The sequence below is a fragment of the Tupaia chinensis genome, unplaced genomic scaffold (genome assembly GCF_000334495.1).
Source record: "Tupaia chinensis unplaced genomic scaffold, TupChi_1.0 Scaffold000088_1, whole genome shotgun sequence".
NCBI lineage: Eukaryota > Metazoa > Chordata > Mammalia > Scandentia > Tupaiidae > Tupaia > Tupaia belangeri.
The window spans coordinates 956,650-984,247 of NW_006159550.1; the positions used below are offsets into that span (position 1 = coordinate 956,650).

Consider the following 27,598-nt stretch of genomic DNA (forward strand, 5'->3'; position numbering starts at 1 on the left):
GGCTGCTTTATATTTTTTTTTTTTTTTTTAAAGGTTCATTTTTTTTTTTTCTTTTTTTTTTTTTTTTTTTAAATACTTCTCCAACTTCCTCTCTGTCCTTTTTTTATTTAGAGAGAGACTTTTTTTAACATCTCTGCACAACTTCAGGCCTCGGCATGGCTGCCTTCAGGAAGGTGGTCCATTTGTGACTGATTCACGTGGACCTTTCCTGGGAGCTAGAGACGGATTCGCTTCATCCACATACACGCAGCAGGAGAAGATGGGCTGGTGGTGGGGATTTACGGAAGCAGAGCTCTTAACAGCAGCCATCCCCATTGCTAATGATTTTCGATTTAACGATTTTGGCTATTCCTTTTTTTTTTATGGTTTGTTAAAACAGACCTCTTTTTAACAAATTGGTGCAAAATTCTTTATGGTGGAAGATTTTTCTCTGTGCTCTACTCTTCTCTCTAACCAGCATGCTGGAAATGTTGGATGCTCCTTTTCCAGCACTAATAAAAGTTTAAGAAATTAGTTAGGACTCTGATCACGAGTATACCATGGTTTTCTCCAAAGGCAGAACAGAAAGGAAAAATATATAAGGATAGAGTTTCTGTCTGGCCTGTTTCTAGTTAAGAAGTACAATTTGGTTGTGGAGTAATGAAGTTCATATTGAGGTGCCAAAGCTCACAGCTCTTGATTACAGATTTATCACCTTGCCAGGACACAGACTTGCCATTTAACCTCCCAGGCTCCAATTCCAGATGACTCATGGAGCTCCGGAGAGGGGGACTGGTTTGTGTTTCCCCTTTTCCACATCATTCAGAAATTTTAGTGTTTTAAGGCAAAAGGTCATTAGCCAGATGACTGATTAGTGAGGACAGCTGATTAGTGCATGTTTTTTTGCTCAAGAAAGTGCCCAGGATAAAAGCTAATTTCATCCCTTCATTAGTTGGCTTGCAGCGAAGGGGAATGCTCTCTCATCAGATCAAAGGGTCTCGTACAACCTTAAGTCTCAGCAACTGCTTTTCCCCCTCGACGAGATTATATTGTTGGAAAAGATGGAAGATACATTATATTTTTAAGTGGAAAGTACATATTTTAAAAAGTGGTCGGAGCATGGGGGACAAGGTTTTATGGATTCTTCTAAGCTCTTAGGAGGCTACCACTTCTCTGTTGAAAAAGTGCTTATCAGTCCTGTTGCTGCCTGGTTATTTCTTTAGAGATGGAAATAAAGAGGAGGGTTGCTAGGGCATTTCCCTTTTCTTCCCTCATTTAAGGTTTATTTCATTTTCTTTCTCTTTTCTTTTTGGTATGAAGGTTGAAATAGTGTTGGTAGAATTTTTCTCTGAGCATCTTCCTAAGTTTTCTATACAGTATTTTCATTTAAGTCTCCTTATGTATCAGCTATGGAGAACACAGGGACTCCCACATCTTTCCCAGTTCTGAGTTTATGCCCTGATAGTACACTTTAAATAAATAAATGAGTGAGTGAGTAAGTCTAGGTTCTTAGCCACAAGCAGGCTGCATTGCCTTTGTCCTTACTTGTGAACGTAGCCGTTTCCCATTTCGTAGTACGTTGTGTTTGCTTTTCCAGAGACTCACTAATTACTGAGGTATTTAATTAGTCGGGACAGCTGATGAGCACTTCATCTGTGGCTGACGATAGTGGGCAGATAACCGTTAACTTTCTCTCTGCGCCATTCAACTTGCAGCGTGTTCTTGGTTCGTTTGTTTTAACGGTTTCCCCCATTGAGTCCTCTGGCTGTCGTTTGAGGCTGGGCTCCTGCACACTTGGGACCCTCTTCTTCTCTCAGTGCTCCTGTGTGTGACCTGCCTCCTGGGTCGCGAGTGTCACTAGCGCTGGACACTGGGCAGCTCTTAGTGGGATTTGGGATCACTCATTGTCACTCTGTTGTGAGGACACCCGTTAAGTCCACCCATCTGAAAGCCTTGTTTGAAACAGTATTCCATTTGTCGTAACTTTCCAGATAGGGAATTTTTGGCCTCCTGTGCACTCCCTACACTGGTCATGAAGAAATGATTCTGTTTCGTTGCTAAGATGGGCAAGGACTCCTGGAGTTGGCACAGGTTGGCTCAGGATCTGGGAGTTTGGATTCAAGTTCAGTTTTGTCCCTGAATGGCCGTGTGAGCTCGGCCAAGCGTGCTGCCCGTTCGAGACCCATCCCCTCACGTTGAATGGCAGTGATGTCACCACCTGCTCTCGAGGTCGTTGAGGGAATCAAGCGAGACAAGCACATGGTGCTCAGTAACATCTCTGGCATGTGCTGAGTCCCTCCAAACTTCCTAGGACGGTCCTTCTTCTATTCCTCTGTCCTGAACGTGAGCATCACTATCGTGGGTGTGTCGTTAGTTCACACTCCGAACCAGATCACTTTTGTGAGTGTTGCAGTGCGTCTGGTTTGGTGTAGACTTGCTTTCTTTTCTGCCAGACCTAGTCTGAGACCAGTACCTATTAGAAACACAGACTAGAAATTGGACTGTAGGGCCAGCCAGTGGCAGGGTGGTTAAAGTGGTTGGATCCCGCATGGCTGACTGCACAGTTCAAGTCCCAGACCTGGTAGCTTAAAAAACATGCCAGGTGCATATGTGTGCATGCCTAAAATTTGAAGAGGAGAACGAAGGAGGAGGGATTGCAGCATGGCCATCCTTTTGGAAGGTGCCTTGTCATTTCCCTCTCTCTTGGTCTCCAGTGAGCACACATACCCCATTACAAATTAAAAAGGAAGGAGAAAAGGAAAGAAAACAACTGAAAATCTAAAGAAAGGGGTTTCTGTGGTTAGAACTCTGAACTGTGACCTTTTGAGCCTAATCCTTCTTCATTGAATTTTAGTAAGCTGACTGTAATTTATTATTTTGTAAATACTATAAAGTGAAAATATTATAAAGCTTTTAGATGAGTTTGAGAACTCTTAATATTTTTAGACTCACAGCAGAAAGTGTTTTATGTAACAAATGCAAGCTTATACTTAATACTTATGCGAGAAAATAAAGGTGTAGATAGTATTATGTATTCCTAGCAAATAACTTACAGGTCTCCTAAACTAAGTCTCAGAATCAGATAGGATATGGCCTTACTTTTTCTAGAATCCCAGTGGAGTATTTTGTTTTCTACCAAGGTTGCAAGTTTGTTTTAGATGCACTATACTAATATCTGTCTCCCTCATATGGATTTAATTATTCAGGCCAAGCTAATGACTGGTGTGAGCTGAAAGGGATACTTTTCTAAGACGTTTTTAGTGTGTAAGAATGGTACCCGCTTTCTAAAATGATACATAAAATTCTTTCAACTTTGGTTTCTTCTTCCATGAGCAAGAGAGACACAGAGAAAGACAGCACCTCCAACAGGGTCCTGTTGCTGTGATCCAGCCCAGGCTCAGGTGGCCCTGGGTCATGGGCACACGTCAGGGAAGGCTTCAGAAGTGAACCCTGAGCCCTCCCAGCTGGGCCAGCGTCACAGAGCACCGCCACCTGGCCCCCTCACAAGAGGCCCACCATTTCGATCACCCTTGTTTACCTCTTCCCAGTCCCCCAGCACAGTCAGGAACCCAAGTGCACCACTTTCAGAACCAGCTTTTGAGGCGGGTCCCCTGTCCCCGAGTGAAATGCCAGCTCCACCGGGCTGTTGGAAAGAAGAGATTCCTCTCATCTAGGGCGCCGGCTGTGCGAGCACTCGCAGTAATCCCTTCGTTTCTCTGTGGTCGGAAAATGTAGACTTTCCAAAATGCCTGTTTGCTTCTATATATACTAACTTTGTATTTCTAAAATGTGGGCAGGCTTCCTGTAAGACCGGAAAAGGGAAAATCATTTTTTCCCCCTTCAGAAGGACATCTGTAACTTTTTTTTTTTATTGCACAAGGTTTTATTATACTTGGGTATGCAGTGTTGCATCTTCACAAATTGTACTTAGGCAGAATTCAAAGTATTTTAGGTTTTGTGGGTTTGACTGGAAAAAAAAAAAAGGAAAGAAAAAAGAAAACACAGGCATAGCGAGCACTTCAAACATCCGCAGCATATGTTTGGAATAAAATCCTCACAGGGGCGCGGGAGGGTATTCTCTCACGGGGGGAAGCTGCGGATGGGCCATATTTCAAGGCTAGAAAGTAGGCGTTCGAGCCGCGTGGCTCAGATGCAGGGTGGTGCTGACAGGCTCTCGGCCCCGGGATCACCAGTGCTTTATAATTTGGGAGATCACGGCTGGGGTGGATTTTGGAGCCTGATCTGCTCCTGCTGGAGCCAGGGTAGGAACCCCTGTTTCCTGCCCGAAGATTTCTTAGCAAAATTTCCTGCCTCTGCTCCATCCGGAGACAACTACTTCAAACCACCATCACCCCCTGCCCCGCATTTATTGTTTGATAAACTTGCAGAGGCAGGTGACATAAGAGTTGAAGCATCCCTGGACTCTGGCCGACATGTAACATTTATGCTCCTGCCTTTTATAGGACACATGTATTTCATTGCCTTCCACCTCACTGGGAAGAGTCTAGGGGTCCTGCCGGGAGGTTTGGGCGAAGTTTCCCCGACTTGTGTCATAGAGGGCCTCTGCTGGTTTTGTTCTGGGGGCAGGATGATGCCTTCTTTTCTCCAACTTTAGGACTCTTTTACCGTTTTATAGTTGTGTGAAGACTGTTTTTCTTCTGCCCCCAACTGCTCCCAAGCTGTAATTCTTCATGGAAAATATGATTCATTCCTCCGTGCAAATGCTTTGATTGAAAACATACCACTGGTATTCTTCCTTATGTCCCTCAGCTCAGATGACAGAACTATTAGTTGCTAATTAGCCAAACCTGAGGTATTTGCTTAAAGAAAAGGAACTGAATTTTTAATTGGCTTGCATTTATTTTCTGTGCAAAGCTATTGTGCTGAGCCCACTTGCATTCTTGTATGCTGAAAAAAATGCACATAAGGTCTCCCCCCACCTGTCTGTCTTTATAGTAGGTGACTTTCTGCTCGCCTTAGAAATGCATCTTCTGAGTGAGTGGAAAAGAGGATGCGTATTTTACATATTTAATAGGTGCACCTGCTCGCATTTCTTGTACTATCGGAGTGTCATCTTGAGACTGGGAGAGACAAAAATGCCTACAAGGCACAAATGAACAGTTTGGTGTTGACCAAATTGCAAAAGGCAGTGACAGAGTGACAGTCCCTGGAGCCCGTGGTTCCATTCTCCTCCAGACTGTCTTTTGCCTCTTGGGAGAAGAGTTGATAAGCCCGTTTTTTTTTTTTTTTTGTCTTTTGTTGCTGTTGTTTTGGTTTTTGAAAATTAGTTTGTTAAGTCAGAAAGACTGACTTTGGGAGTTTCTGGGTGTCTTGCTTTCTTGAGTGTTGTCTTTTTTTTTTTCCTTTAAGCTTTCACTATAGGATGGCGTGTGCTCACCAGAGAAAGAAAGAGGGAAGGACAGTGAAAAATCGTCCCCTAACAGGGATGGCCATCCTATAATCCCTTCTCTTCCATTCTCCTCTTGGGATTTTGAGCATGCATGCATACGCGTCTGGTGTGATTATCAAGCCTGGGTCTGGGACTCAAACTGCCTTCAGATATGTGGCTGTGTGGGAATCCAGCACCTTCACCACAACGCCATTGCTGGCCCCTCTTGAGGGTTGTCTTAAATTGCAGGAGGAGCAAAGTAAGTGAGTCTGTGAGCCTTTGCAAATCTGTTATGTGGTAGCACCTGATGGTTCTTGCCTTTCTCTTAGAAATTCTGTGGAACGACTTGGCTTTCTTTCCACAGTCTAGAATGGTGGTTTCATACTAGAAACTGCAAGCCGATTCCATTGGCCGTTAAAGAGCTGCATTGCATAGTAGCTGTGAAGGAAGCCGTGAAAACCAAGGGGTACTTCTTAGGGCTCCAGATTTGGACTCTTGCTGGCGAACCTTGACTTCTCGTGCTGTCGTGACTGTGATTCTGCATATTTTGGTCGTGGGAGATGTTGAACCATTGGTGAGAAAATGGTGCCAGTGTTTGACAGTTTGTTATTGAGTTTACCTGTGAGTTTTGGAGATACCTTTATTAGAGGAGATGGGATAAGCTGAAAGACTGTCCTGGCAAGGAGGAGAAAGACAAAGCTAAGGGGACCATGTTTTCTGGAGAGAGTCACTTAGCCACTGGCACGCTGACCCAGCCCTTTCTCCCTATGCCTCCTAGCACTGCCCTGGTCTCAGCACGGCCAGCTACCATGATCTCTGGATTGTAGAGAGACAGAGAGGGAAAGTGAGAAATCACTCCCCAAGGGCTGTGACCACGCTGCAATCTCTCCTCCATTCTCAGGATTTTGGCACACATGCAAACATGCCTGGAATGATTCTCAATCCACTGGGTCCAGGACTCGAATCACAGTCAGCCATGTGGGAATCCAGCGCCTTAACCACCACATTACCTTCTGGCCTCTTTCTTATTCTTAAGGTGTAGCTAAAGACCTGCCTCTTTTGAAAGCCTTTTGTAAGTACTGTCTTTGGAAGTTTATTTACCTGCCCCAGATCCTGAATGGCCATGTAATTGTCATCACATCACAGCTACTTCTGGTTTTATGCATATTCTCGTTTAGAACGATCCCTGTTGGTGGGAGTATAAATTGGCACAACCACTATGGAAGACAGTGTGACGGTTCCTTAGAAAACGAAACACAGAATTGCTGGATGATCCAACAGTCCTACCATGGGGCGTGTATCCAGAGGAAGGGAAGCCATCGTGTTGACCACAGTGTTACTCAGAATAGCCAGGATGTGGGATCAGCCTAAGTGTCCACCCACAGAGGAGTAGAGGAAGAACATGTGTGTGTCTGTGTGCACAACATCGATACTTGTCTTAGATGTATATGTATATACCACACTAGGAAACACTACTCAGCCACTAAAAAGGAAATCCTGTTTTTTGCAACAACATGGGCGGATGAACCTGGAATGCATTACGTGAAGTGAAATACTCCAGGCCAGAAAAGAAAATGCCACTCATTCGTATGTGGAAACAAAAGGACTTTGTCTCACTGCATAGAGGAGTTGCTCGGAGCTGGAAGGGCGGAAGAGTGGAGAAGAGGGAGAGCTTGGTTATAGATAGATACAAGAGTACAGCGAGGTAGGAGAAATAAAGTCTAGTATTCAGGAACACTGTTTGATGCACGTAAACACAGTCTATTTTCTATTCGAAAAGAGCTGGAAGAGAGGATTTCGAATGTTCCCACTATACAGAAATGATAAATATTTGAGCGATGGATGTGCTGACTGCCCTGGTTTGATCATCACACACTGTATTACCTGTCAATTAAATATAATAACCATACAAAAGAACAGTGTGATTGGTACAGGGTGGTAGAAGCTCTTGTGTCCCCCAGAACTCTGAGGGCAGGCCTGGATGGGCCCACGCTGCCTTGTGGGGCAGGGCAGTCGGGAGCCGAGAGGCTGCCTGATCACAGTCACACCCGAGAGTGGGTTCCACACCCTTGGTTCACCACCTGCCCATCGGGGGAGGCGGGTGGCTGTGTGGCCATCAGAAGGCCGTTGGTGGCGCTGTCTCCCTCCACAGTTTAGCAGCTATATTGCCACTTGTGATGCAGATGGGGCCATCCAGTGCTTCCTGAGTAGGCGAGGTGTGGCGTGCGTACCATACCCTGAGACGTTTATAAATTGTGCTTTAAAAACATTGAAAGTATTTGCTTCCATACACGTAACAACATCTTTTTTAAGGTTAATGAATTATTATTAATTTTTAAAAGAATTCTTTATTTATGTGTTTATTTTAATTTGACCAGGGAGGAACAGAGTGAGAGGTGGGGGGAGGTGGTAAGTGAGAAATCATGCCTCCAGGTCCGGGACGTGAACTGCGGTTGGCCATGTAGGAGTCCAGTGTTCCTAACCACCACGTCACCTGCTGGGCCCTATTATTATTCATTTGAACAAAGTGAAACAGAAGGATAAAGGGAAAGTGAGTAAACGAGCCACCAGGTTGGGGACCTGAACCTTGGTTGGCCAGGTGGGAGTCCATGCTCTTACCCACCAAGTCACCTGTCGGACCCCGTAACAGCACTTTTAAGATTGGTAGGTTGCTCCTGAGAGGTGAGTTGTGGTCCTTTGGAATAAGCTGGTAGTGTATACATGGATGCGGCGGAGACCTTCATTTCAAATACTGTGGGACCGGCCTAGCACAGGACAGCCGGCTCTTTTACTCACACACACACCTGCGGCGGAACAGGCAGGCGTGTTTTCTGTATGTAAGATGAGCACGGATGTTCGCCCTTCTCCAAGTTCCAGTGGTTGATCGCATGCATCTTCAGTGACCTCGTCAGTAACCAACTCAGGTTTTGGTAGCGTCTTCCCGGCTCGTTAGTATCTGAGTATGTGTGTGCGCTATGATGGTGGGGTTCCCATCCCCACTCTGTGTAGGGGCCCGAGTCCGCTTGTTTGGAAGCTCTGTATTCACTACCCTTCTGACATGGCACCCACCCTGTGGCACGTTTTAGTTGCGGACTGCCCCCACGGCCGCCTCCCCGTCCTTCCTTCCTCGGGTCGGGCAGACACATGCAGCAGCCATCTGTCCACAGCCGTCTGCTGACAGCCTTCCTCCCTGTCCTAACGGAGGCAGCATTATCCTTGGCCCTCCTCCTCTTTCTTGTATAATTAAAGAATGTTACCTTTGATGTCTCTTGAAAGCTGCGTCTCCGTCCTGCCTTATCTTTCTTGATCTTGTACCTATAAATTTGTGCACTGTCTTCACACTTCTTAGTGAAAAGGCTTAGTTTTCTCTCCTTGTGTTTCAGTTTGGATGAATCCAGAGACACAGATCTATCTTTTTAGTGCCCTGTGGGCTCTGTGCCTGATACAGTTTGCATTCTCATGGTTTGAAAAGGATCCAGCTCTCTCAATTCTTTTAGCCTTTAAAATCTGAGTCTGTGGACCAGCCAGGTGGTGTGGTGATTAAGGTGGCTGGATCCCACATGACCAAGTGCACAGTTTGAGTCTCAGACCTGGTGGCTTGGAAAATACACCGGGTGCATGGGCGTGCGTGCCCCGAATCCTGGGAGGAGAATGGAGAAGGGATTGAGGTTTGGCCATCCTTCCTGGGGTATGATTTCTCACTTTCCCTCTCTCTACCTGTCTCTCTCTTTCTAGGGATCACACATACCTATAGCAAAAACTAAAAGAATAAAATAAATCTAACCTAAATCTCCATTTGTATTCCGGGTTGAACTGTTCTTACCTTTCTGATGTTTACATTTCTTTCTGGAGGTGGAGGCTTTTCATTAACCTCAGTTTCTGATGAGTTTCTGAGAACAGAATGAAGAAAGATTCTGTTTGATTAGCTGTTTACTATTTTGGTGTTTATTATATTTATTTTTAAGTTTTTGCCATAGGGAATATGTGCTTGCCAGAGAGAAATAGTGAAAAAAAAAAGGAGGGGGGAGAAATCACCCCCTGGGGGGATGGCCATGCTGCAACCCCTTCTCCTCCTGGGATTTTGGGCATGCACATGTGTCTGGCATGATTTTCAGGCTGCCAGGTCTGTGGCTCCAGCCTCTCAGCCATATGGGAGCCCAGCACCTTTAACCACCATGCCACTGGCTGGCCCCGTGTTTATTTTGTCAACATTTGTTAATTGAACATGGCTTATTTGAGGGTTGCCTAAGTGCCAATCAGTGTTGAACCAAGTGAGTAAGTCCTTGGTGCTCCCAGGGAACTTCAGACCAGTGGGACATAGTGACAAGGAGAAAGACTTGTTCACAAAGTCAATGCAAAGGGACCGCCAGAAGAGACAGCGCAGGTCCACCGGGAGCCTGGGAGAGGTATGGCTGATCCAGACTTGACGGTCTCCGTAGGCTTCCTGGAGGAGGCAGCGTCTGTACTAGGCCATGTGGCAAAGAGGTAAGGAAAGAGCCACCTAGGTGGAGAGGAACATTTACAAAGACCTGGAGACCAATGGGAACCCTGGCACCAGTGAGGAGGTGAACTGGAGGGTGGATTTCAGGTGGGGAGTGGCAGGAGGCAGGCTGAAGGCCAGCAGGTAAGCAGGCTTCCTTGGGGAGTGATTTGGTCCCCTTTTGCATCAAGTCCAGGGTGACTCCCAAGCCTTGGATTGTGGCTTTTGGAATATCGCACAGACCTCCAGATAGCTCTGTTTCCCATCACTAACCCTGGGCTGTTGTGGCTTCGTTGAGCTCTTCGTCAGCACTTGCTAGCATGTTCGTCCCGTCGCAGGGCTGCCCCCCAGCCGCCTCAGGGTGCTTGCTGTTTCCCTGGTTTTCACGGACGTGCTCCTGCCCTCTTCCTTATTGCCATGTGTCCCCTGAAGACAATCCATCCATTTCTGTTTGTTCTCCAACCGCTGAGCTGTTCCATGTTAGGTAGCCCCAGTAACTCCACAAGCTACAAACCCCAAATATTGGAAGTAAATGTGGCTTCATGTTTAATGAATTACGTGTGTTCGGTATCCAGACACGGTGTAACTTCAAAATACGGTGTGTGCAAAGAAAAAGAATTGAGTTTTATTTTATTGGGAAGTTTTCAAATCCCCTCACATCAGAGCATTTGTGCCACCAGAGCACAGTGAGGCTGGAGACGTGGTCCAGGAATAACAAATGCACTTCATCTGGGAAAGCCAGTAGCTGTCCCGCCAGGGGAACATGAGAACAAAGGCCTGCATTAGTGGAATGAGCCTGCAATCCGGCCAGGAGTCAATCCAGCCCCCACTGCAGGATTCTTGGGGAGGTGGTGGGAAGCCATGGAGGAGGCTTGCGCCCTGTCCGAGGGGTGTCTAATCAGCGGACATTGTGTGGGTCAGAAGGAGCCCACTCTGGGAGGCTGGCTGTTTACCTCCTCCACTGGGGGAACCCAGTCTGCCTGCTGATTGGGCTGCTGACCTGAATGGTATAAAGACACCTGTTTCCTAGGTAACTTGAACATCCCATAGTTCACATTGTGGGGGTGCTGAGAGACAAACCCCACCTCTTCTTTGACTTGCTTTGCTGAAATCAGCCTGCTTATCATGGGGCAAGAGCTCACATTTCATTCCCCCTTTTGTAAGGAACGCCATGTCTCCCCTTGGGGAGTGTGAGGCCAGTGGGACACGGTATGGTGTTTTATGGCACTTTTCCTGTGGCCTCCCGCCCTCCGCTAAGGGATCTGTGACCCTCCACCTCGGCTCCACAACCTGGCCAAGTGGTTGATTCTTCTGACCCAGGGTGGACTTTGTCGTCTGTAGTTAGTGCCTACAGGATGTTTTTTACGTAGCCCGTAGCTTTTGTCATCCACGGTGTGTGCCTGTACACTGCCACGGATTGACGTGGAGACAGGGAACAGTTGGCTTCTCCTGTGTGGCCCTCAGGGACCCAGTCCTCCTGATCACACCTCTGTGTGATGGCCCGCAAGGCTCAGATGCGTGGGTTTATTCTCATTTCAACAACCGAGCAGTCCAGGAGAGTCGGACCCCATTGTAGCCCCTGGGGTGTCAGCATTCGCCAGGATTAGCCAGGTCCTTGCTCTGAACGTGGGCATTGCAGCCGCAGCGGGCGCTTGCAAACGCCTAGGCGAGAGGGCCACGGGAAGTAGCAGGCGTGCCCCAGGGCGGTGCAGCAGGTGGTGCGCGGCAGATCCCCCAGGAAGGGAAGTGAAGGGAGTGTGTGCCTCAGATTGCATGGGCAGGGCGGCCGAGACCTGAGGACAAAAAGAAGCCAGCCTTGGGGAGATCTGAAGGCAGAGCAGAGAGAGCGTGTCACCGGAAGGTTTGCTGTGGCTGAGCCGGAGCAAGCAGGCCAGTGCTGTGGCCTGGCCAGGAAGTGGGTGTCAGGGGAGGAAGGCTGAGGGACCTCTGGGCGATGGCGGGAAGCCAGTGGGTGGAGTAAGGTGGCTGGCTTTTGTTTTAGGGCTGTTGCTCTGGCAGGTGTGCAGTGACTCCTGGAGGGGCACGATGTGGAATCGGGGTGCTTGAAGAGCCACCGCAGAAGCCTGGCTGAGAGATGGCCCTTCTCTCAGACACCCGCCATCTGGAGCCTGCCCGCTGCCTGCACTGCCTGTTACGCCTTCGCCCCTGATTGAAGCAGACCTCAACAGCGTAGGAGAGGTGGCCATCACTTTCTGCATTGACTTTCAGGGAAACTGAGGCTCGGAAGGCTAACACGAAAGTTGCCCGTTTTTACATGATTTGGAAGTGGCCAAACTGAGATTTGAACCCAGACAGTTTGGCTCCAGACCCCAGATTCTTGCCCCCACCCACCCCGTACGCCACAACTGAGGAGACCTCCAAATGCCAGCCCAGACATGCAGACGCTTGCACGGCTGGGTGGGCAGTGGTTTGGGCTCAGCCCTGCTGGGACAGTGCGTACAGACTCGCTCCAGGACCAGGTCTCGCCAGCTGTGCTGGGCAGGGGCTGGAGGTCCAGGCATGTGGGGTCGGGAGGGCACTGGGGGAGTCGGTCGGCGTCTCCCAGGGGGCAGAGGCAGCACCGGTCGTTGGCTCGCTGCCGTCCCTGCTGCAGGTGTTGCTGTGTGGGAGAGAAGGAGACATGTCTCCACTGAGACCATCCCAAAGAGTCAGACTTAGGACAGAGTTGTGGGGAAGACTCCTGGTCCCTCTGTGCCTCTTTAATCCGGGGGATACGAGTGTCAGGAAGCGTCACAGTTGTCATGGAAGCTCCCTGTGGAGAGCTTCGTGGGCCAGGCGTTGGGCTGAGGGCCTCATCACAACCCCTGCTTCAGTTTTCACCAAGCCCAGTTACAGCTCAGGTTAACTGAGATTACAGAGATGACGTGTCTTGCCAATGGCGCTGGTTTGAGTGTAGACTCCAGGCCTGGCTTTGGGGTGGGTTCCGGAGGGGCAGTGAGTGGCTTTCCTGGCTGTCTCTTAGACGCTGTCTTCTTTACCTGTGTTGTCACCCTCATGCCCGTGTCTTTGACGCTGCAGTGGCTTTGGGAACGTCAGCTGCCGACTGCCTGAATCCAGGATCCATTCATTAGGTGAACTCTGGTTTTACGCAAGTGGAGCGTTCGCGTGTCCCCAGGTAACACAGGGTCTGGCCCCTCTCTGGGGCCAGCTCTGCGTGCTCCCAGCCTGACCCACTTGGCGCCTCTGCGTAGACAAATGGCCCTGCCCCAGCCAGGGGATGCAGAGCCCAAGGCTCCCTCCGAAAAACACATTGGGGGGGTGGGGGGGAGAGTAAGAAAGCAAGCCGCCAGGTCCAGGACTTGAACCGTAGTCAGCCATGTGGGAGTGTCCAGTGCCTTAACCACCACGCCACTTGCTGGTTCCCAAGGCTCCCTATTTATTCACACATGGACTTGGGTGTCTGCTGCAGGAGGGACTGTTCTGCATATCGGCGTCCCGCGGTCCCCCTGGAGTGGCAGTTCGTTGTCTCCGACTTCAGTGTCTGAGATAGACCGAAAGCATCACAACCGTGATGATGTGGCTGGAGGGCGATCCAGGAGCAAAGATGAAAAGGACCGCGTGTGGCTAACAGGGCCAGCCAGTGCAGGCCGAGCTCCGGCGTGGCGCAGGAGACAGTGAGCCGTAGGTGCTGAGGAGGGACGGGCGGACAGAGCCCCGGGTAGACAGTCTCCACAGGCAGTGGGGGAGGGGGCCAGCGGAATCCCTGTCTATCTCAGGGACTTGCAGGTAGGATTGGTGTTGGCTTCAAAGACAAACGCCCCGTCTCTCTCTCTCTATGTATATACAATTATTATGTTTCGGGGGACTTGATCTGACCTGAGATCTATCCAGAGTCCTGTAATAAAGTAACAGTACCCCCCCCCACCCCCCCCCCCGTGTCAGAAAAATAAGAACAGTTCACGCTGAGACTTTTAAGAGACAGCAGTCCCCAGAGATACATAAGTGAAATAGTCTAAAAATTATGGAAAATTTCATTACAAGGCTTTCAGAGGAGGCAGAGGGATGACTGCTGAGATATTTTTATTGGTTTCTCAACATTAATTGAGCTCCATGCACAAAATAAAAGGTATAACTCAGCTTCTCGATCTTATATTTTGGGGAGAAAAAGCACGAAACAACACATGAAAGCAATCACATCACATATCAACAAGTATAAAACAGCAAGATGAAAGGCAGGGCCCAGGTCTGCTGAGGGTGATTTCTGATTCCGAGGGGCTTTTTACAATAGCGCTTTGACTCCATGGCAAATTTAAATCCAGTATGAAATTTCTCCTAATTAACATTTCCCTTCTTCCTTCCAAATATCAAATTTATGGACTCCGAGAAATTCACATAACACATATGCCGATGCCGCATTTTCTTCCCACTTGATCCGTTCCAGCTGTTATTAACGTTAATGTCTGACTTTCATTAATTTATGAGGAGTTCCGAGCTGCAGTCTGAAGCGCTCCCCCCAGTTTCAGACTTTGGGGGCAGCCTTCACATTAGTTCACCCTGGCTCTCCTGTACCTCAGCCGGGCGTGGCAGAGACCCTGCACGCCAATACCCTTCCAGGGCCTTCTGTGGCGTTGCTGGCGCGGCTGTCCCATTGCAGGGTGGGAACCAGCCACTCTGATCAGTGCTGGTTCCACGGACCCCTGCACCTGATTTTTTTTTTTTTTCTTTTGAGAGGTTTTTGCTATAGGGTGGCTGTACTCATCAGAAAGACAGAGACAGACAGAAAGCGAGAAATCACCCCCCAGAGGGGATGGCCATGCCACAATCCCTTCTCCTCCATTCCCCTCTCGGGATCTTGGGCATGCACACACATGCGCCCAGTGTGAGTTAAAGCCCCCGGGGCCGAGACTCAAACCGCAGTCGACTACATGGGAGTCCAGTGACATAGCTGTTACACCAACTACTCGCCCCGTGCACCTGATTTATGAGACTGTGTCCTCAGCATGGGGTTTCGGGGATAATCACTTCTGCCCCCGAAGTGGAAGAAGCTCCTAAGTCAGGCCTGCCTTCTGATCTGGGAGAGTTAAACGTTCCCTTTGGCAATGTTGCTTAGCAGGGAGGCTGCCCCAGATGGCCTCTCCCTGTGTTCTGCATCCTCTGGTGATCCACGCTAACGAGGAGACAATTCGAGGGAAGGAAACGTTAGGGTCTGCCCATCGACATGGAGTTTTCTTGTACATGCGTCCTGGGTCGTGCTTGGAGGTCGGAAGTGAGGTTTTTCATACTGGGGACCGCCTCGTCTATGTCTGGGATCAGCCTGTGGACTGCAAGATGGCGTCAGGGAGTGGTCACCTATCGGGCTTCCCGTCCCCTCTGAAATACTGAATGACCCCCCGATCACCTAGTTTTGGGAAGCTACTACAGTGGGACCTTTTTTTACCCCTTTTAATTTGTTACAGGGTTACAGGGCAGGCACCTGCCAGAGAGAGAGGAAAGGGAGAAGGCACTGCCCAGGGTGGACAGCCACCCCTATTCCTTCTCCATTCTCTCGGAATCTCGGGCACAAACACACTCGTGCCCGGCTTACTTTTCAAGACTCCACGTCCCGGACTCAGACCACTCAGTTGGCCACGTGGGACCCAGCCATCGTAACCTCTGTGCCAACTGGCTGTTCTGGATATTTGGAACACATTTTTTTTCTTTCCTTTTTATAACAGTGTGGCCTTGTTTTTTTAGTGCCTCCCTCCTGCTGTTAATCTTCAGATTTTCCAAAGTGTCTCTTGCAATGAACTGCGAGGCGAGCGGGATGTCAGGGGCAGTGTTCACCACTGCTTTGTGTCCGAGTGTTAGGATGCCAGTTGCACAGGCTTGTTCTTGAAGCTGTGGTTGGCTCTCTTCCCAGAGGTGCTGAGGTTCTGCAGGGCGATGCTGCATTGTAGCACCTGAGCCAGCCCTTGAATTTCCTGACCCTCTGGGTGGCTCCCTGCAGTTCGGAATGAGTCGTGCATTCCCAATGACTGAGAAGCTTTGTAGCTGCATTATCTGATTGATTCTTTTTTGGGGGGGTGGGGGGAGATTTTTGCTGTAGGGCATGTGCACTCACTGGAGAGACAGACAGAAAGTAAGAAACCACCCCCTGGGGGAATGACCATGCCGCAATCCCTTCTCCTCCATTCTCCTCTGGGATCTTGGGCACGCATGCACACGTGCCCGGTGTGAGTTTTAAACTACCGGGTCCAGGACTTGAACCACAGTCGACAATGTGTGAGTCCAGTGATGTAACTGTTAGGCCATCTGCTGGTCCCTCTGATTGAATTCTGAAAGGTAATGAGTCTGGCAGCATTGGCAGCGTTAATGCTTGAATGTGTCTTACTGTTCTGCCATTGTTCATAAGCCAGAGGGTGTGTACACTCACCAGAGAGAGCTGGAGAGACATGGAGACGGGGAGCGGGACAAAGCACCTCCAAGGACCAGGTCACTCCCCACTCCCTTCTCTCCATTATCAGGATTTGGGGCACACGTGTATGTGCCCAGCATGTTTTCAAGCTGTAGGACCAGGATTTGAACGGCATAGTTGGTCATGTGTGATTCAGTTACTTTTACCACTAGGCTGTGGGACTGGCCTTGACATAATCTCACTTGTTCTTATTTGGCTAATAATATCCAAGACCATGGTAAAATATTTATTTATTTCAGAGCCTTTGGCTTCCTTTGGATGCCAGCCCAGCTTTACCGAGAGGTAAGGTAGAAACAGAAAACGTCCTGAGGTCTCTAGGTCTGTTTTCTTTTCCATGAAGCCTGCGGATGGCGTGAAGAAATGTGGTTTCAAGTAAGTTGCCTTTGTGTTTTCGTAGAAAAATCTCATTTCTTAAAGAAAATATTTCTTTTCATTTTTTAAAAAGGAGTACTACTTTTAGAAGTTAGTTCTCAAGGTGGCTTAAGAGTTCTGAAGTTGTGGGAGAAGTTTTTCCACCGGGCATGATGGTGCTAACAGCGAGATGCGGTATGCAGAGGATTCCTGGTGAGGTCGTAGGTGAAGTTGGCTGTGTTCTTCATTGCTCTTTTATCTTTTATTTTCAAGTTTTCCCCATAGGGTGCATGCACTTGCCAGAAAGGAGAGAGAGAAAAAGTGAGAGGTCACCTCCTAGGGGTGATGACTAACTACACTACAGTTCCTTCTCCTCCATTCTCTTCTTGGGGTTTTGGACATCCATACTCTCCTTGTGGTGTTGGACACACACACACACACACACACACACACACACACACACACACCCCTGGGTGATTTTTATGTCACCGGGTCTGGGACTCGAGCCACTGCTGGCTGCATGGGAATCCAGCCGCCTTAATCACCACGCCACCTGTTGGCCCCTACATAGTTCGTTTTATGTGTAGATGCTCCAGTGTTTTCCAGTCCTGACTTCATGTGTCCTAGGATGATGCTCTGCTTACCGCGTCTCAAAATCCACCTGTTCGTGTTGGCTCATGGCCTTTCCCCAGTGTCCGATGTGGATGAACAGTAAGGTCTCACTTCCTGAGGATCCCACAGTGGAATCTGAGGCTGTGAGTCCCATCTGCTTACGAGTTATAAAGGGATTTTGCTAGGATTCTGCCTCAGGGATATCCCAGATTGGGAACGCCGAGTCAGGTCAATGGGCGCTTCTCTTCTTGAAAGGGATGTGTAAACACTGTTTTGTTGTTGCTGTTTTTAATATGATGATGATTTGATTATTTGAATATTAGGTTGTTATTTTCCTTAGGAAAGATACAAAAAGAAAGAAGTCTTGAAGTTCTCTCTATAGTTTAATGTTTGATTGAGTTTTATCGAAATGATGATGTACAAGTAGCACATGCTTATTTCCACGATTTGTAAGTACGGGAGACTCGAGGGAGAGCTTCGGTGGCTCTGACCCAGCTTTCCGGCCCGTACCCAGGGAGAGTTTCCTGCTCCTGTCCCGGTTCTTCAGACACACAGGCACTGCAGCTCCAGGGCGTGCTTACTCCTTCTATGCTGACGTCTCCTCTCTAGATATTTGTTATTAAATTTAACTTGTTGATGTTTCAGTGTGAAAATTAAATCTTGAATCTTCTAATACTACCCTTTTTTTTAAAAGAATTATTTTATTTAACTTTATTTATTTATTTTAATTTGACCAGAGAGGGACAGAGCAAGAGCGAAAGAGAAAGAAAGTGAGAAATCAAGCTGCCAGGTCTGGGACTCGAACTTCTGTCAGCCATGTGGAAGTTCAGTGCCTTTAACCACCATGCCACCTGACAACCCCTTCTTTCCTTTTAATATTGGTATTATTATTATTGTCTGTTGACTACTTCTATAACTTAGAGAATTTTAAATCTCTTTTTTTAATATTTTTCAACTTTTTAAAAATGTTATTTATTTTAATTTGACCAGGGAAGGACACAGTAAGAGAGAGAGAGAGAGAAAGTGAGAAAGCAAGCTGCCAGGTATGGGACTCGAACTGCAGTCGGCCATGTGGAAGTCCAGCACCTTTAACCATCAGACCACCTGCCAGTCCCACATATTCATCAGCTCTTCAAAATAACTTTTGTTTGTCCACTTCAAAATGTGAGGGGATTAGGTCCCCCTGCCCTTTCCACATCATGTCCAACATCACAAGAGGAGGAGAATTTTTGAAGTGGCCACTCCCCTTGGGGGTTTGCCATCTTCCTTTCCTTCTCGCTCTGTCTCTGTCTTCATCAGGTGACCAGTGCACACACCCTACGGCAAGACAAAAAAAAAAAAGTCGAAAGTGTAGAAAGCATGTGTTGCGGGACCAGCAGATGGCATAGCGGTTATGTTACTGGGCGCCCACATGGCCATCTGCGGTTGGAGTCCTCGACTTGGTGGCTTGACAGTTACACCAAGCACATGTGCATGTGTGGCCAAGCTCTCAGGAGGAGAATGTAGATGGGTTTGTGATGTGGCCATCACTGGAGTGATTTCTCACTTTCCCTTCTTTCTCTCTGGCAAGCACACATGCCCTAAGGCAAAAACCTCTTAAAAAACACACACACACCAAAAAGAAAGCATCATTGTGTCTGTGCAAGTCCCTCCACACCGGGCCTAGAGTAGAGAATTGGGTTCACACCAGCTTTCTTGGGGGCCCCAGTATTCTGAAACTCTGAATCCCCCAACGGCGATGTTCCCAGAATAAGAGAAAACGGGTCTGTTCTCTTTCTTAATTCCTATGTACTCGACACGCTGCTTTTTGGTAGTTAATCTTTTCCTCTACTGTTTGTGTTTATGGTGTCCTTACATCCGCCTACCCCCAACTCCCTAACCATTTCTTTTGCACTTGAAGAAGACCCTTCTTTTCTGGCCGTTTTGTTCTGCGCAGTCTGCATTGGGCACCTCCAGACACCTCTTTGTGATCTGGTTTGGAACCACTGTTTCTGGGGTCGTACAACTTTGTTATTCTTTATTTATGCCTTTATTATGTTGGAGTAGCTCAAGGAACGTCTCGGTGATAGAGAAGGTGAACTTCCTGAGTCCCTGCCTGTGAGAAAATGTCTTTCTCCTGCCCTTATTCTTGTGTGCTAGTTTAGCTAGCATTCCAGCTTAAAGAGCTCCTCCCTCCTCCCACCCCTGAGGAGTGAGAACATTGCTTCATTTTCTGTTACCTTGCACGGTTGTAGATGGCAAGTCTGATGTCAATTTCATTTGTATTTCCTTGTAGATGGCTTATTTTTTCCAGAAATGCTGGGATCTTTTTACCCTTAGTGGTTTGATGAAAGTATTTTTAATTGAATTAAATTTTTGTTTTATTTTTATTTATTCCGTTCGTCCCTGTAGGTAGATCGTTCCTCTCCGTGCAGACCATCTTTATCTCTGGAGGTGACTTCTGTTCTTCTCTGTCTTCAGTAGCTGACCTGCCTTGTTTTCTAGGATTCTGCTTAAAGATTAGAACTCCTAGGTTACTTCTCTGTGCCTCTTATCTTTTCTTTCATATCCTCCATTGCTTTGTTTTTGGTTCTGTGTTCTGGGCTATTTTTTGACTTTATCTTTCTGGGCTTTTAATGATATTTTAGCTTCAGCAGTCACAATTTTAATTTCAAAGAACTTTGAACAATTCTTTTATTGCCTTTTTTTTTTTCCTTTGTATTTTGCATATTTTTATGTAATAGTTTCTCAGTACCCTCCTGCCATTTCCTCTAGGGTTCACCTTTCTTGCTGACTTGGGGGCGTTCTTTTCTTATTTATGTTCTCCCATCTCGTAAGACTAGTACTTTGGCTGTCTTTCATGCTGAGCACTGGGGAGAGAGAGTTGCTCTTTCCTTCTGCCAGGTGAAATGATGCTGGCTTCCATAGAGGGAGTGTCCTGCCCCTACGTTTGCAGTGTCACGATTCCCTTCAGGGAAGGAGGGCAGTGGCCGTGCAACTGTCCGAGTGAGGAAGGCTCTTCTCCAGGGAGCAGTGAGGGCCAGTATCTTTTGGGTACCCCTCGGGGTCACACCAACCCACTGGGACCTGTGCTCGAAGTTAGAGTTGACTCGATTCTCATGCTGAGTCATTCAAGTGACAGATCGGGAAGTGAAGAAGGCTCCAAGATCCTTGTAGAAGTCCTTGTTGTCCCAGGATGGTGGGTTCCACTGTTTAGGACGAGATGGAAGAACAGTGCTGAGGACCATGCCAGCTACCTGTGCTCCTGTGCTGTGGGGCCCGAGACCGGCCACATGACTGACACCGGTGTTTCCTGTAATGCTCTGGCCAGCTCACAGCTTCTCAGGTGCACTGGCGGCCACCTTGTTCTCTGTCCCCACAAAGAACATTCCAGGCTGCTGTCTCTACCATACCTCGGTTACAGCTATAGTCTTGTCATTTTGCATCTTGCAGAAGTGGGCTGGAATTTCCTTGTCATTATTTTATTGGTGTCACTGACCGTGTCACTGACTATATCAGGAGAATGGTCTCCAGAGCCAGCACGCCTGGCTCCACAGCTTGGCCCCTCCATCTCGGCAGTGTGGTCTGGGCAGATCTCTCAGCCTTTCTGAGCCTCTGTATCCTCATGTGTCCAGGGATACGATAGTAGCACCTATTGCCTAGTTTTTTTTAAGGATTGAATTATTATTATTATTACTTTTTAGGAAGGTTTTTGCTATAGGGCACATGCACTCGCCAGAAAAGAGACAGAAAGCAAGAAATCACCCCCCAGGGGGGATGGCCACACTGTAATCCCTTCTCCTCCATTCTCCTCTCGGAATCTCGGGCACGCGTGCACACACACCTGGCGTCAGTTTAAGTTACTGGGTTCAGGAGTTGAACCATGATAGACTACATGGGAGTCCAGCGACATAGCCATTTCGCCATCTGCTGGTCCTGAGGATTGATTTATTTTTATAAGGAAAGCTTGTAAACAGGCCGAGTGCAAAGTCTGTTCTTAGTAAACTTTCTGATTATTTCTTAATAATATTTTTATTATCCGAACGATGCCTACCTCCATCTTCTTTTCCAGAGAGATCTTCAGAGGGCAGGAAGAAATGAGGGCTTAGCCTGCTGTTGTGAACTAGAAATGCTAATAACTTAGTCATGTTGCATGCCGGGCGCGAGGTAGAGGATCAAGTCGGTTACTCCAGTCTCTGCCCTCCTGCCTGCTGGCAGTGTGACCCTGAGCAAGCTCTTCCATTCCAGTTTCCTCGTGTTTAACATGGCCGCTGAGGCCAGTCCTGGTGGCACAAGGCACCCCAGTGCTGAAGCCACGTGGAGCTCTGGGTTCCTGAGGTCTTGCTGTGCAGACCAGACATGCGAGTCCATGCCCATGGTCCTGGCGGGCTTGGGCTTGTAGTGCATCATCTGTTTTTCTCTCCCATAGAAGAAATTAAGAAACTTCAGGAAAGAAAAAAAGAGGAGAAAGAAATGGCAGCCTGATAGATGGTAATTAACAGGTAACAGATAATATGTTGAAATGCCTCCTTCACTCATGTCCTCTTTTTTTTTTTTTTGGTTTATTTTTGTTTTTGCCCTAGGGCGTGTACCACGTGCACTCACCAGAGAGAGAAAGTCCGAAATTACTCTCCACAAACATGGCCACACTGCAGTCCCTCCTTGTCCATTTTCCTCCTGGGATTTTGGACACACACACACCACACACACACACACACACACACACACACACACACACACACACACTCAGACCCAGCATAATTTCCAATCCCCTGGGTCCAGGACTCGAACCATGGTCAGCCATGTGGAGTCTAGCTCCTCAACCAGTACACCAGCTGCTGGCCCCTTCCCCTCCTCTGTTATTCTTCCCCCTTCAGTGCCCTGGTTACCCAGTAAAAGGAGATACACCCCAAGAGGGGGCAGCTTAGGGATGTCTGCTGACAGCCTGCACATGTAGAATTTCTTCTAATACTATAGAATCTTTCTTTATAATTTTATTTAATTTCTGCTTTCTAATGTATTTTATTCATCTTACGATTTTACAAATTTGAGAAATCTGAAAATAAAAGCTAATTTAATCTTAAAACACTATATAGATAAAAATTGGGCATGGCAACTTTATCTTATTTTATGGAGTAACAGGCAAAGATTAAATAGTATAACTTCCCCAAGAGGACCATCATCCCAACCAGAAAGTCTTTGAAAAAAACCTTACTACTTATTACTGGAGAGGCGAGTCAGTCATTTCCTGAGAAAAGTGTCCTGTACTTTCCATTTTTACTGAAGTAGATTTAAAATATCAGCAAATAGCTGGTGATGTTCAGTAGAAATATATGGCCCTTTTTTTTTTTGAAATTTAATTCGCATAATTCAACTCTGGGTAACATCATAGCAAACAAGAGAGAGGTGGACAGAGAGAGGCAGAGTTAGAGAGCACTCCCATGGAGAGTGGTCGTGCTGGAGTCCTTTCTGCATTTCTGCCTCCTGCCACGATTTTGGGCACACATGCACACAGGCCTGGTGTGTTTCTCAAGTCACTGGGTCTGGTACTCCGTGGACGTGTGAGGTCAGCCATCCAGGACCCAGTCACCTTCGCCACCACCTCATGGCCTGCCTCGTCAAAGTCCATCTCGGATCGACTGCCCTTTGCCAGGTCTTCACTGCACAGGGACGTTTTCCTCCCGACTACCCTGCATGCTTTCTTACGGATGTGTCTGTTTGCTTGGTTTTCTTTATTGCATTTTCAGCCTGTTTTAAATGACTCATCCATGCATTTTAGTTTTATTATTATTATTTTTAAGTTTTTGCTATAGCGTGCTTGCCCTAGAGATGGAAAGTGAGAACTCACCCCCTAGGGAGGATGGCCTTTCTGCGGTCCCTTCTCCTTCACTCTCCTCTCGGGATTTAGGGCACACATGCATGCACGTGTGTCCTGTGTGATCTCGAGCTATCAGGCCTGCGGCCCGAACCACGAAGATGGCCATGTAGGATCCAGCACTGTAACCACTATGCTGTCTGCTGGACCTTCTGCTGGTCCTTACATTTATTTTTAACCTGGATTTTTTTTTTTTAATTTTCTGGAGAGAGAAATTTTTAACTTTTTTGCTGTAGGGCACATGCACTCACTGGAGAGACAGAAAGGGAGAAATCCTCCTCCAGAGGGTATAGCCATGATGCAATTTCTTCTCCTCCATTCGCTTCTCAGGATTTTGGGCCCCGGCTGCTTGAGTTTTAAGTCACCAGGACTTGAACCTCAGCCCACCATGTGAGAGTCCCGCGCCTTAACCACTCCACCATCTCCTGGCACTGACCTGGATCATTTTAATGCCCACTGCACTATTGCAAAGTCCTGAACTTGGAGAAATGGGTAATATTATATAAAACAGTTCATTTTTAAATCGGAAGAGTTATTTTCATACTGTCCCAAGCATCACTGGGGTTCACAGGTTTTCAGGTGGCTCTGCATCAGCCTGTGTAGTCGTAGAAGGTCTCAGTGTCTCCGAGATGGGCATGGCGCAGCGTGGGCATGCACGAGCGTGAGTCTGCAGCGGTGTTACAGGTCAGCCGTCATCGAGGAGGGGGTGAGCAGCTTAATCACCTGCTGCCCACCTTGTAGTGCAGGTCAGTGCGTTCCTTTTTCTAATCATGCCTTCTTCAGAATGTGTGATGGGCTGCGGGGTCAGGGAGTCATCTTCACCCCAGCTCGGACAGAAGAGCACAGGCAGTTTGTCTGCTTAGATCCTGCAAGCAGAGGTCCACCCACCGCAGGGCTCCTCTGGCTCAGGGTGAAAAGGCTTGTTACTGTGAGGACCCCTGGCTACCAAGAGTCATGTGGAACGTGGGAACATAGATGAAAAACGAAAGCTAAACATCCAAACTGAACAAACTGGAGTGGGCCTAGATTTGGTGAGGACTCATGGGATGTGGAGTATAAAGAGGTCTGGATCCTTCTTCCGTCCTTCCTTCCTTCCTCCCTCCCTTCCTTCCTTCCTTCCTTCCTTCCTTCCTTTCTTTCCTTCTTTCTTTCTTTTTGCTATAAGGCACATGTGCTCACCAGACAGACACAAAGAGACAGAAAGCAAGAAATCACCCCCAAGGTGGGATGGCCACACCACAATCCCTTCTCCTCTTGGGATCTTGGATGCGCATGCGCCCGGCGTGAGTTTTAAGCCGTGGGGGTCCAGCGACATAGCCATCACACTGACTGCTGGTCCCGAGTGGTCTGTATCTTTCAAAGGCTGGCTCTGGACTGATTGTCCCTGGATTTTAGTGGACCTCACTTTTGGGATGGAGCGAACCCAATGAACCAAAACGGAGAGAGCCATAATGTCCCAGCCCTTTAGCCTGACCGTGTTTTTAACGAGTTGGTTTTAGAACCCAGATCAGAACCCAGACTAGAAGGTGGTGGTTGCAGCTACAGAAATGCTGGTTTATTTCAAGTGAGGTAGATACTGTTTGGATTCATTCGTTTGTTGTATGTTGAATCTATTGTAAGGTTACGAGAAGGTTAAAATAGCATACAGAGAAAGCGTAAGACTGCTACAGGGTGATGTGATTATATAAATTCTGGTAAAACACATCACGTAGGTGATTTTATTTCCCTTTTCTTTTCGGCTGCCCAGGAAACTCCAGTTTAAATTTGCTGCTTAGTTATTCCAACTCCATAGGATCTGTGGCCTGAACATTTCCTGTTTTTCTTTTTCTAGGTCTTGACAGTCTAGGCTGTTTACTGACGAAGTCTTTATTTCATTAGCATTTTTGACCTTCTGAATTTTTTTGAGTTACCTGAAGTCGATAGTGAGATAAAGCAAAATATTAAAATAAGACCGCCGCTAATCCGTTGGTACTAGTGTTCGAATTTCTCTCGGTGTCAGAAATAGTCACCCACGTAGAGTCGCTCATGCAGCACGTGGTCAGAGCGGGATGTGCAGGCAGACTCGGGGGGCAGCTCCAGGAGGTTGCTGAGAGGTCTCGTACTGTGTTAAATGAAGTTGATGGTGGGTCTCCCTCCCCCAGTGGCAGAGCCTTTCTGAGAAACGCTGGCCTTCCTCCCCGCCTGAGCTGGAAATGTCAGAGACGCCGGCCTCCACGGCAGGCCCCCGCGTGAACTGCTTCCCATCCCAGGTCTTCAGCTTTGCTCACCTGCCGGGCATGTGGGTGTTCACTATTTGTCTTTCCCAGCATCACCTTTTCCTCCTCCTTTTTCCCCTTAATCCCTTTAAGTGGAATCAGGTTTAGGGACATGCAGTCGCGGCCTTCCTTTTTCCCAAGTCCCAGTGTGCAGTGAATTGGGAAGCGTGTTTTAATATTTTAGTATTTGTAGTCCTCCTGTTAAAAAATATGCTTATTAATCGAGTTCCGTCTGATCATTCCTTGCGTTTTCAAGTTATCTCAGATACGCAGCTTTCATATCTTGGCTTCCAGCTCCAGCGAACCCCATTGTGGAGGGCCCCCACGTACACGCCTCCCAGTTCTACTCTCCAAAATAAGAGGCTTGTCTCCGGAGACAGCTCCGTCTTATGGGCAGAGTATAATCCTGAACATTGTTTTCCTTTGCTCTCAAATGGCTGGGGACAGTGAGTCGGGAGTGAGAACTCCCTTTGTTTCATGTCGTGTGCATGGCAGGGGGAGAATGTCGCGGGGCAGGAAATGAAGAAAGACATAAAAGGATCTCAGCTCAAGGAGGTCACATCCATCAGAGGCTTAGCGTTGCCTTCAAAGATGCCTGGGACAGGTGGCAGTTCAAGACAATCACAGCCGCGGCGTCCGCTGGAGCCGAGATAAGGGATTGCCGCTGCAGCCTGCGCTGGGCGGCCGTCCGCTTTGATGTAACTGCTCGCAGGACTTTGGGGAGCACGCGACCGCCTTCCTCTGTGGTCGGCGGCTGTTGTGCAGCCTTTTAAGGTCTCATTACAGTGCTCCTGGAGGATTAATCCTCTTTAAGGTTTACACGGGATGGTTTTGTCTGGGATCGCAGCTAGGGACCTGGGCGCCCTGCGCGTAATCATGGCAGCCTTGTCTCCCCGTCCCCTCTTAAGTTGCCCATGCCCGGAAGTGTTTGTGGGATGAGAGCTGGGCTGCGCCTTTCTTCCCGCCCTGGCGGTCACTGCGTCTCTGCTATTGCGGAGACTTGACTCGTAACATTAACAAATGGTCACTTCTTCCAACGTCCTCCTGCTTTTCAGATGCCTTCACACCCGTTTTGCGCTTTATTCTTCACTTTTTGCAGAAAGTCGTTCCGAGGTTGCTTGGATCTAGAATGGGTTGTTGAGTTCTTTAGATGCGTTGCCATTACAACCGTGCAGGTTTTTAATGTTACACATACACATACGTATATGTAAAGCCGGGTGGCCACACTGCACTCCCTTCCCTTCCGTTCTCCTCTTGGAATTTTGGGCACACCATGTCCCGGTTGCATGTTTTTAAGTTGCCGGGTCCAGGACTCGAACCATGGAGTTGGCCATGCGGGATCCAGTGCCTTAACCATCATACCACCTGCTGTGCCCCAGATGTACTGTTTGCAAAAGAGACTCCATAGCTACATCAAGGAAAATGTATTTTTTAATAAATGCCGTATAGCCATAACACTTAAATTTTAAAAATATATTCTTCTTTTTTGAGAGACTTTTTTGCTAGAGGGCAAGTGCGCTTGCTGGAGAGACAGAGAGACACAAAAGTGAGAAATCGACCTCCAGGGAGATGGCCATGCTGCAGTCCCTTCTTTTCCATTTTCCCCTCAGGATTTTGGGCATGTATGCACATGCACCCAGTGTGAGTTTCAAGCCACCCGGTCTTGGACTAGAACCATGGGTGATTATGTGGGAATCTAGCAACATAATCATTATGCCACTTGCTGGTTCCAAAAAGATATTATTTTTATGAGCTAGCCAAAGTACAAAGTTTTAGGACACACACACACACACACACACACACACGGGGCATGATGTTCAGTTGCCAGGTTTGAGAATCCAACCATCGTCCACCTTTGGCAGTCCTGCACTCTAACCACCACACCACCCACTGGCCCCAAACTAAGTTGATTAGGCTTGCCCTTCTAAGTAACATTAGTTAGAGAAAGAGAAGCTGCCGTGTACACAGTGGCGCCTGCAGCAATGTGGCAGGCGCCCCCAAACGGACTTTTGCTTGAACACAGCATTTCACTGTCATTTAAAACACCTCCCATGGACTTGGACGTAGTCATGGAGGGGACTTGGAGGCTCTGTGGTACCAGACTCGGCTTTCTGTACTTTGGGATGGTGTCAGATCTGAGGAATTCATCCCTTAGCCAGGTTCAGCGGAACTTTTCCCTGACAGTGACCAAAATGTAATTAGCATCCAGCCAACTGCATTTACACAGCCTCTCTGCCGTTAGTGTGGTTCTTTCGGAACAGCA

General features: G+C 47.9%; 1 protein-coding gene across 1 annotated transcript in view; it reads left to right on the plus strand.

The window, feature by feature from the left end:
- Positions 1-27,598, plus strand: part of GLI3 (GLI family zinc finger 3) — a 341,317-nt gene that overhangs the window by 121,689 nt on the left and 192,030 nt on the right. The window lies entirely within an intron of this gene.